The sequence below is a fragment of the Coptis chinensis genome, chromosome 1 (assembly GCF_015680905.1).
Source record: "Coptis chinensis isolate HL-2020 chromosome 1, ASM1568090v1, whole genome shotgun sequence".
Classification (NCBI taxonomy): Eukaryota; Viridiplantae; Streptophyta; class Magnoliopsida; order Ranunculales; family Ranunculaceae; genus Coptis; species Coptis chinensis.
Genome location: NC_141456.1, coordinates 39,757,463 through 39,768,081, shown reverse-complemented (window position 1 = coordinate 39,768,081; position 10,619 = coordinate 39,757,463). Strand labels below are relative to the sequence as shown.

The window sequence follows — 10,619 nt, the reverse complement described above, 5'->3', positions numbered from 1 at the left end:
TTCCCAATGGAATTCAAACATAGACATGATATAAAGATTTGAACTTTACTTGTTTAAACTCAATTGGAACTAATCATGTAAGAATTAATTGAAACTAATAATGACAAGTAATTGAGTCTAAGAATTGAAACTAAACAATTAATGGAAATGAAACTAGATTATCAAGAACACGATTTTATTAATCTAATGAATAATAAAATAATGATTCAAATACTAAATTAATAATCTACTTTGTTCTAAACTAATTAATTAAACATGAAACTAGATCTAAAACAAGATATGAAAAACTAATTAATTAACTAATTGAATTTCTAAAACTAATTAATGGAGGCTAACTAATCTAGGTCTAACTATCTACCATTAACAAAGAGTTAAGCTCTTGTTTTTATACTTTCAGATCCAAAAATCGTGCATGGGCTTGGAGCCATGTTTTGGGCCAGAGAATCAGGCCCAAAACCCAATTTTTTCAGTCCAAAAAGGCCTCTTCAGCTGTAGTTGGCTTCAACAGACTTTTCGTCCACTTCTGCTCCTCTAATTGGGTCAAGGCTTAGACCATTGGAAAGCTCTTTCCGATCCGGTCATTTTGACATAAGGTAGGCCCAATTCCGAGGTCTGAGTCCAAAGATAAGGCCTTCGAAGTTCTCACGACTTTGTGTGTCTTTGTTCTCACCGACTTTTTCAGCTTTTCAACCCGGACTTTAGAAAGGCTTTGTCTTCTTGAATCTTGGCCTTTAATCACAGAACTCCTTAGCAATTGACCTTTGCTCCTTTATCTCGCTAAAGTGGCACATTTCTGCACATAATGGACTTTGAAGCCTGAAATGCATAAAAACACGTAATCAGTATTAACTCTTAATTATTACTCACATAATTGGTTTAAAAGTATGACTGTTACAGGGTTAAAACTACAGTTTTGGGCTCTTATCAGGTATCAGATACATCTTCTCTGGAATCTTATTTGGTATGTGTTGCGATTTCAGAAATCAATTAATCAATTAATAAAATATCTAGAATTTTTTGCGTAAAGCTAGAATCCCAGCAATGTGTAAAAATCTTAAAATTTCAGCTATTGGGTACAAATATTTCACCCCTAAAATGACATTTTGTATGTCCAGTGGTCTATGGTAGCAACTATCTAAGTCTAAAGTCTAAAGTCTAAACCATATAGTACAACCCTAAATAGGTCCCTTCATAATTGAGTTAGTATTGCCATAATGCACAAAAATGATCAAATTTTAATGTAAAGTATGGTTTATCGATCTGCTAACCACATCACATTAACATGGAGGGCTCCCTCAGTGGAACATACTGTAGTGATTAAGAATAAAGCTTCGAAATCAATTGAGTTTTATTGATAAACTTCAAGGTTTTTACAATGCTTTAATGGAGTTTATCTAATTGCTCTCCTTTCTCTCTTTCTCTCTTTCTCTCTCTATCTTTTTACAAGAAAAGTGATGAAGATCGGAATGACTTTCTCTCTCCTGTTTCGATCTTTATATACTACTCCTTTTTAATTGATACTCAATCAGTTGTTGACGGGTGTCCATTTTCTCCATTCTCTTTTCCGCTTCTTTCCTGCAAAACAAAAGTTAAGAGCAGATATCGACTCCTCTGTCGATATCTCGATTTATAAAGTGATTTTAAAGGTTGAAATATCGGTTAATACGATATTTGCCCACTACACATACAAAGGTCTATAAATGATCAAATCCGTTGTTTTAACTAATGTTTAGTTAGAAAGACTATAAGTTTTCACTTGCTTCCGAACTTGTCTTACGAACAAGTGCCTTTATATTAAATTATTGTAAAAAATATTAGCAACTATGCATAGCTATGAGATATGAAAATTATATGAATCACTAATTTAAATTTCTTGCACCACTCTCTATAAAAAGGAAACACTAAACTTTGATAAAACACATTGACTTCTTTTTGTTGTTAGATTTAGTAATAGAAGTTTGATTGAAGTTTTGTAAGAATACACAATGTGGCGAAGATAGTATTGAAGCTACTTGAATAGCAAGGCATTCTCATTCATTAACTAGTATTATTTCACTAGATGAGCCATTAGGACCCTTCACTAGATGAGAATTAGGGTCTCCCCCCTAAATATACACACAAAAAAAAAAAAAAGTGGGTTGACCGAAATTTTTTTGTGTGTATTTAGGGGGGAGACCCTAATTTCCCATCTAGGGGAATCCTAATCGCTCATCTAGTGGGGTAATCTTGGTTCACCCATAAAAAAATTATGATAAACACTACTTAAAATGCAAAACTATATTTGTCGAGACATTTATTCCGCCTACATATAATACAAACATGTTTTAGGGTTATTAGTTCAATGCATTTGCATCAAGTTTCTGATTTTCTATTAATTATTCTTTGAGGTTAGTTTAATGTAGTACGTTGCATCCAAATTCCAATTTCTTATTAATTATTCTTTGAGGTTAGTTCAATGCAGTTGCATCAAGTTTCTAATTTTCCGTTAATTATTATTTGATGTTACTTTAGTGCAATTACATCCAATTTATGATTTCCCATTAGTTATTCATTAAAGTTAATTCAGTACAGTTGCATCCAGTTTTCGATGTTTCGTTAATTAGTCTTTGAGATTAGTTTATTGCATTTGCATCTAGGTTCCAATCTCTCGTTAATTACTCTTTGAGGTTAGTTCAATACATCTGCATCCAGTTTCTGATTTATGTTAATTATTTTTCTAGGTTAGTTTGATAGTTTACAATTTCTAGTTATTTATGCTTTGAGGTTAGTGCGATGCAGTTACATCCGGCTTCCGATTTCCAGTTAACTATTCTTTGAGGTTATTTCAGTGCATTTGCATCCAATTTTGGATTTTCTATTAGTTAATCTCTGATTTTAGTTTAATGCAGTTGCATCCAATTTTTGATTTTCTATTAATTATTCTTTGAGGTTATTAGTCCAATCACTTCAATGCAGTTGCATCCAATTTCCAATTATGTGAATTGTTCTTTGAGGTTAGTTCAATGCATTTGTATGAAGTTTTTGATTTCCCGTTAATTATTTTTTGAGGTTAGTTCAATACAGTTACATCAAATTTATAATTTCCCGTTAAGTATTCATTTAGGTTAGTTTAGTGTAGTTTCATCCAATTTTCAATATTTCGTTAATTACTCTTTGAGATTAGTTCATTGCATTTGCGTCTAGTTTCCGATTTCCTGTTAATAACTCTTTAAGGTTAGTTCAATACATCTGCATCTAGTTTCTGATTATTTACGCTTTGAGGTTAGTTCAATGCAATTACATCCGATTTCTGATTTTCCGTTAACTATTCTTTGAGGTTATTTCAATGTATTTGTATTTAGTTTTTGATTTCCAACAAATTATTCTATGAGGTTAATTAGTTCAATACAGTTGCATTTGGTTTTTGATTTTTTGTTAATTATTTTTTGAGTTTAGTTCAATGCATTTGCATCCAGTTTCCGGTTTCCTATTAATTATTATTTGGGGTTTGTTTGATGTATTTGCATACTGTTTTTGATTTCCCGTTAAGTATTTTTCAAGGATTTGTATCTAATTTCTAATTTTCCGTTAGTTATTCTCTAACTTTAGTTTAATGCAATTGTATCCAGTTTCCAATTTTCAGTTAATTACTTTTTGAGTTTAGTTTATTGCATTTGCATAAAGTTTCCAATTTCCCGTTAATTACTGATAAAATGTAAAATTGAATAGTTTACCTACGAAATGAACGATGAACTCAAAACGTAAGTAAACTAAAACTATCTTACGTGCCTATGTTTATCAAAGATTCTACTCTCAATCCTATGAGATATAGTGGAGTAGAGTGATTCGTTCCACTCCTAGTCCTTCCGCATGTTAATGTTCTCTACGTATAAGTATTCTTAACTCTAAAGTCTAATGAGAGATTTACGAAGTGGCAACTAGACTACGATGCAATTACCTACAAGATGCAACTAGTCGATTATCAGAACAACTATTGGAATGCTACGTTGATTCGATGATAAGGAGTTAGAGGGGGATTGATTCCACCTTAACTCAATTTAATCCTATTAACGACGAATCGTCAAAATCCGACTTGAACTGCTTCGCAGAACAATTGGTTCTTCCTAATCCCTAATTACACATGGCATTCCTACCAATTCATAACTAGCATGTGAACGATTAAACCCATTCTCATGGTGAACTAATCGTTTCTAGAGTGGAAGGGAAATTACGACGACTCTACGATAATCGGAATCAAGCTTTCATCAAGGCTTCTCAACCCCCTCTAATTGAGGTTTCGCCGAGAATCATTACGCAATTATTTCCGATTAAATTAAAACTAAACATAATATAAAGAATTGAAATTTACTAATCTAAATTAAACAATAATTAAAATCTAATTAATAACTAAGAATTGAATAACAAGTAATAAATGAAATCAAATCTAACACAAATGTAAATGACAAGAATCGAAATTAACAAACTAGCTATTTTATTAATCAAACTAATTAAGAGTAATGATTCTAAGAGTTTAATCTAAAACAAGAATTGAATATAAACTAAACTCAATTTAATTAAATAAAAACTAGATCTATTGTTTTAGGTCTAAAACTAGCTACCTTAACTATCTACCCTATCTACCCTATCTACCATTAACAAAGAGCTAAGCTTTGGTTTTTATACTTTCAGATCCAAAAATCGTGCATGGGCTTGGAGCCACGTTTTGGGCCAGAGAATCAGGCCCAAAACCCAATTCTTTCAGTCCAAAAAGGCCTCTTCAGCTGCAGTTGGCTTCAACAGGCTTTTCGTCCACTTCTGCTCCTCTGATTGGATCAAAGCTTAAACCATTGGAAAGCTCTTTCCGAGCCGGTCGTTTTGACATAAGGTAGGCCCCATTCCGAGGTCTGAGTCTAAAGATATGGCCTTCGGAAGTTCTGCTGACTTTGTGTGCTATTTCCGCCCGCGTCGACTTTTCAGCTTTTGACCGGGCTTTAGAAAGGCTTTGTCTTCTTGAATCTTGGCCTTTAATCACGGAACTCCTTAGTAACCGACCTTTGCTTCTTTATCTCGCTAAAGTGACACATTTCTCGCACAAATGGACTTTGAAGCCTGAAATGCATAAAACACGCCATCGGTGTTAACTCTTAATTATTACTCACATAATTGGTCTAAAAGTATATCTGTTACAGGGTTAAAACTACAGTTTTGGGCTCTTATCAATTACTCTTTGATTTCAGTTATGTATTTGAATCTAGTTTTCGATTTCCTTTTAATTATTCAATGTGGTGTGTAATACCAACTTCTACTGATTCATCTGTATTGTCTTTACAAATATGACATAAAAAATAAATTATCACTACAAGAAAACAGGTTTTTGCCCACGGTCCAAAACCGTGGGAAAAGGGCTTTTCCTACAGTTTTGGACCGTCGCAAGACCGTGGGCTTTTTGTGCGTCGGAAATAGTCTACCCACAGTCATGACCGTGGGTAAAGCCTACTAATAGCGACGGTCTTTACGTCAGCTTTTGCCGTCGGTATGGCCACGGCAGAAACCGTTGGAAAATCTGTGGCAAAAGGTCACTTTTACCGACGGTTGTCGGCTGTGGACAAAGGTAACTTGTACCGACGCTTTTGGGCCGTGGCAAAAGGTCACTTTACCTCACAATTGTATGCAATGGGAAAAAGGCATTTTGCCTACGGTTTTGATCCGTGGGATCTAATTTTTTGCTACGGCTATAGACCGTGGGAGAGCTATTTTTTTTAAAAAAATAATAATAATTGATATTTCAATTCTTAATCTTTTCACCTGCAATCCACAAATAACCATCAATCACCTAGCAAAGGTCTTACACCTCCAAATAACCATCATACACCTCAGTAATTATCCCGAAAGATATATATAAAAAAGCTCATAAAGCCAAGGATTAAATTAACCAAGATCTTGAAAACAAATATACATGTATATAAAAGATAAATCATCCGGCAAAGTGTTTCGCCATTTCTAACCTTATTAGCTATCTAGACTCATCATCACAAGTTCACTAATAAACCTTACATTTGGAGCTTAAAAAAATAAACTAACCATGTCGGCCAAAGATTTGTTTGAAACACTCTAACCACTGGCTCTGCCGAATGTCCAACAAAATGAATGAGTAGTGCCCTGCATTGAGATCAAATACACCAACACAGAATATGAAATTCAACAGATATACAACTTAGCTTCCACAAAAAAAATGTAACAATCTCGCCAATAACAATCTTCTATCCTTCTTCATATATCCTCCCAAACTGCGAATGACCAAATATTTTGCTATGTTCTTCTCCATAATCTACTTGTCCACCTTTCAAATAATAAAACAATTCATGAGCCCTGACAAATGCCATAACGACATAAGTAATCCAACTAATACAGAACAAAAAATCACACAAACTAAAGTAGCCTACCTATTATGTATGCTTGTTAAAGAGCCCAAGTCATGAACTAGTACCCTTTCATCTTTCTCCTTTGCTCCAACGAAATACGACAAGTTTCCCAATCTCTACAAATAAGGTAAATCCCAAAACTCCAATCAATAATAAAATGAAACATAAATCCCAAAACTCCAATCAATAATAAAACGAAACAGTGAAAATCTCAAACAAAAATATAAAGATTACAAGGCACCCTTTACCAAATCCAAAAATTCCATGAACCAAAACAATAGGAGGCAGCTCATTACTAGAAAATACCTGGAAGGGGGAAGTACTTGGGACACAGTATCCATTAAGCTATTCAAAATTGTTCAATTACAAATACAAATACATACAAATACAACTAGAGTTTAAGTAGGCTAAAAGTTATTTGTCGGATACTAATGTGTGCGTCACTATTTTATCGACAGGGACATACCTTTTGCTTATCACTAATATACCCGAACCATTATACAAACTAGCCACCGAAGAGGGATCGACCTTAGTTGGTTTCAAAATATATATATCTTACTATATAGAAAAAAGATGGGGTATGATGAATAGTGTTTCACGACGTCCACGAGGGGTAGTTTTGTTATTTTGCAGTTTTTAATATTTTTTAATATTTTTTTTGTTTTTTGGAGGGATAAAATGGTAATTTTGCTATTTTAAAAATAGTTTTTTTTTATAAATGTGTGGGCTTCAGTGGGTCCCTGTGGCTGGAGAAAGATTTGCATTTAAGGGTACAATAGTAATTTTAAACGTATAAATTAATAATAATAAAAAAATCTAATATGGCCCCCACGTGGGTACCACGTGCACAGTGACTAGTAAGAATATAAAGATGTCCTCTTAGAACTTTCCCATGGATTTTAAATCTTAAAAAGGGATTCACATGAACAACAAGGTGATATGGTGTCACATAGTATACTCTATTTAGACTTGGATTTTTTTTTCCGCTATTGTATTTGTAGGTTGCTTTTTCTATGAAACTCAACTAATAAAGAATCTGTTACGTCATTTTGATAGAGTATGAAATTACAGGTTGATATATGGGTGTTTAAAAAGAATCTATTACGTCATCTTCACTGAGTATGAAATGAAATTACAGGATGATATATAGATGTTTTGGTCAAAAGAGTTCCTCTACCACGAGGATATCCCTATAGGGACGCCAGCCGAGACCGTTGGATCCGAGATCTAACGGTCCGAAAATAAAAAACAAACCCATATTTTCTCTCTTCCTTTTTGTTTTTAATTTTCGGACCGTTGGATCTCGATCCAACGGTCTTGAAACACTCATCCCTATAGGGATATCCTCGTGGTAGCCCAAATCTGGTCAAAAAGATCCAAAAGACAGCTATAAAATCTAGTTCATAAGCTCTAGCACAAAGACTCAACGACATTTGCTCTGCCATCTTGAAGGACTATTCCCATCCCAACACTAGATTACATGTTGATGACGAAAATAAATTTCAAACAGCATTTCAGAACGAGTAAATTACCACGAATGAGTTTTGATCATTTGGGTCCCATGCCAAGCTTTCAACGTCAGCTGTAAGTCTGTAACTACTGACCTGATACCTATACGTGAAGGATACCTCATGTCCATCTGCGTGAAATAGAGAGAGAAGAAATCAGGTTTAGTACTTAACTATTTATTTAAGCACTTGTAAACTTGCATTACCAGCAAGCCTTCAGGAGAGGCATGGTATGATCACCACTTTAATAGAAATGTAGTTTTTTAAACATAGGATGTCAGTCCTTTGCAGCAATATCTGCTTTATTACCAATCACAATATATAGTACACTTTAATAGAAATGTAGTTTTTTAAACATAGGATGTCAGTCCTTTGCAGCAATATCTGCTTTATTACAAATCACAATATATAGTACAGGAAGACCACCAGGACCACCAGATCCTATCTTTGAGAAACTCCACCACCTATCTTTAGTATTGATGATTTTTTGGTTTCGGAAACTCCACCTATCTTTAGTATTGATAATCAAGTCTAAGTACATTGACAACTGATCCACATTGTTCCCTTTTGGAAAAATCAATACCCGCCTATTAAAAAACAATACAATTACTCAAAAAACAAAAAAACAATCCAATCAAATAACAAAAATCATAATAAAAATTTTAACAAAAATCTCCACTACTTACCATTTAAACCTGCCAACGACGAAAATGTCAAAATAATGCTTCTTAGTATTGATTCTATTAAAATTCTCTATCGTCCAAGTAAATCTCGATGATGGTGGATCTTTAATTGGCTGATTACTATATTAACTGCTTCTACTTGTGCCGCCACTAAAATTATAAAAAAAAATAAAAATAATCCAATTACTACTTCACCTCTAAGTATCCTAATCATTACAAACCCCATTTATTTGCAAAATCTAGTTGTATGAATTGTAATCCAACACTAGTATCTAAACAAAAGAACCAATCATAGACTAAAATAGTATTAAGAAACTCACTAAACACAAGTGAAGTAGTTGTGGTCTGTGGTTGCAAAGACAACACCGGACTTGAAGCTGGAGCTGAAGCTTTCGGAAACACTAAACCAGTGAAAGAACTAGTAGTAGTTGTTGCCGCAGACGTACTTTTTGCAACTGATCCCAATCCAGTTGTTGTAGTAGTAGTAGTAGAACCAAACCTAAAACCAGGTAAAGTCGGAGTCGAGCTAGCATTACTAGTAGTAGCAGCAGCAGCTGCAGTAGAACCAAACCCAAAACCAGGTAAAGCTGGAGTCGAGCTAGCATTACTAGTAGTAGCAGCAGCAGTAGAACCAAATCCAAAACTAGGTAAAGCCGGAGTCAAGCTAGAATTACTACTAGTAGCAGCAGCAGTAGAACCAAATCCAAAAGCAGGCAAAGCCGGAGTCGTACTAGTAGTAGTAGTAGTAGAAGCAAACCCAAAAGCAGGTAAAGCCGGAGCCGTGCTAGTAGTACTTCATACAGAATGGAAATATGGTGTGAAATCATTGTGTTTCTCTTAGAAATGTACCTGCAGCAGGAATTTCAACTGCGATCCCACCAACAAAGATCCATGCCTTTACATAGTTCCCCCACCTCTGGAATGACTTTTCAGGTAGAATAAGCACAACGCATGCAGTACCAAAGCATCTGCTTCCTACAACAACGCATGAAGTAACACAGCTTCTGCTTCCTCCCATAGCTTCCGCTTCCGCTTCCTGCAACATCTCATCCAGTAATCCCCAATGCCGCTGTTCAAACTGACGAGTGCTTACTTTTTCGTCATACTTTCCAGTCCACCACCTGGATGCCAACCAAACTTTAGTTAGTGAACTTGTAATTTTAAAAAGAGTGAGATGTAGTTATTTCAAAGTAGAATAGCTCATACCTATGTTTCAACAGTCCTTCGAGTCGCCACCCTTTTCCCTCCTCCTTTATTCGGGCTTGGGACCGACAATGCATTTGCATTGGCGGAGTTAAAAAGGGGTTAGTACAGTTGAGTAGAGTCCACCACCTAAATATCAAACACATATATATACATATGCAAGTTCCACAATAAAAAAAATAAAAAAAATAAAAAAATAGATGAATAAGATAAGCTATTCCATCTAACAAAATTATCCACAGAAAGACAGTCTCCACAAAATGAAGTTACATATAACACCCCGTGTTTTTTATACGTATTTTTCTATTTAATTAATTAATTTAATTGTTTATTTTAAAAATTAATTCGGATTGGACTCGGGATACGTGGGCTTGGTTTTGGGCCCGAAGTCGGTGTTGGGCTTGGGTTTTGACCCAAGTATATAAACGCGACTGCTACGGAAAATAGGGTTGAGAGAAAAATAAAATATAAAAAATGGAGGCGAGAAAAGAAGGTTTCTTTGGAGAGGTGGAGCACGCGATTATTCGGGCTAGGAAAATTCGTCGAAATACATTAGTTAAGGTGAGTAGATACTTTCACATTCAACGATATAAAAGATTTCACTTTGAAAATCTTTAAAACACTGTTTTAGTGTTTGATCATTGCTTTTGTCGATCGTAGCATGTAGGCCTTAAGTCCGTCGACCGCTGGAAATTTGGTTGTATCTGCCAGTGGCATGTATCGTTTTGAACTAAATGGCCTATAAAGAAAAACTAGACTTATAACGCAGAACTGATATACGTCGCCTGATATCGATGAGAACTGATATACTGTAACTTCGTCGC

General features: G+C 34.7%; 1 long non-coding RNA gene across 2 annotated transcripts; it reads right to left on the bottom strand.

The window, feature by feature from the left end:
* Window positions 1-8,875: 8,875 nt before the first annotated feature.
* LOC147523946 (uncharacterized) lies at window positions 8,876-9,877 on the bottom strand. Of its 2 annotated transcripts, XR_015196821.1 has the most exons (4): window positions 9,799-9,877; window positions 9,442-9,713; window positions 9,164-9,322; window positions 8,881-9,091 (listed from the first exon to the last, which is right to left on the bottom strand). It is a non-coding gene; the product is annotated as an uncharacterized LOC147523946 (long non-coding RNA). The 2 variants fall into 2 exon arrangements; XR_015196820.1 differs by having other exon boundaries at window positions 8,876-9,091; window positions 9,164-9,713.
* Between the last annotated feature and the right edge of the window lie 742 nt (window positions 9,878-10,619).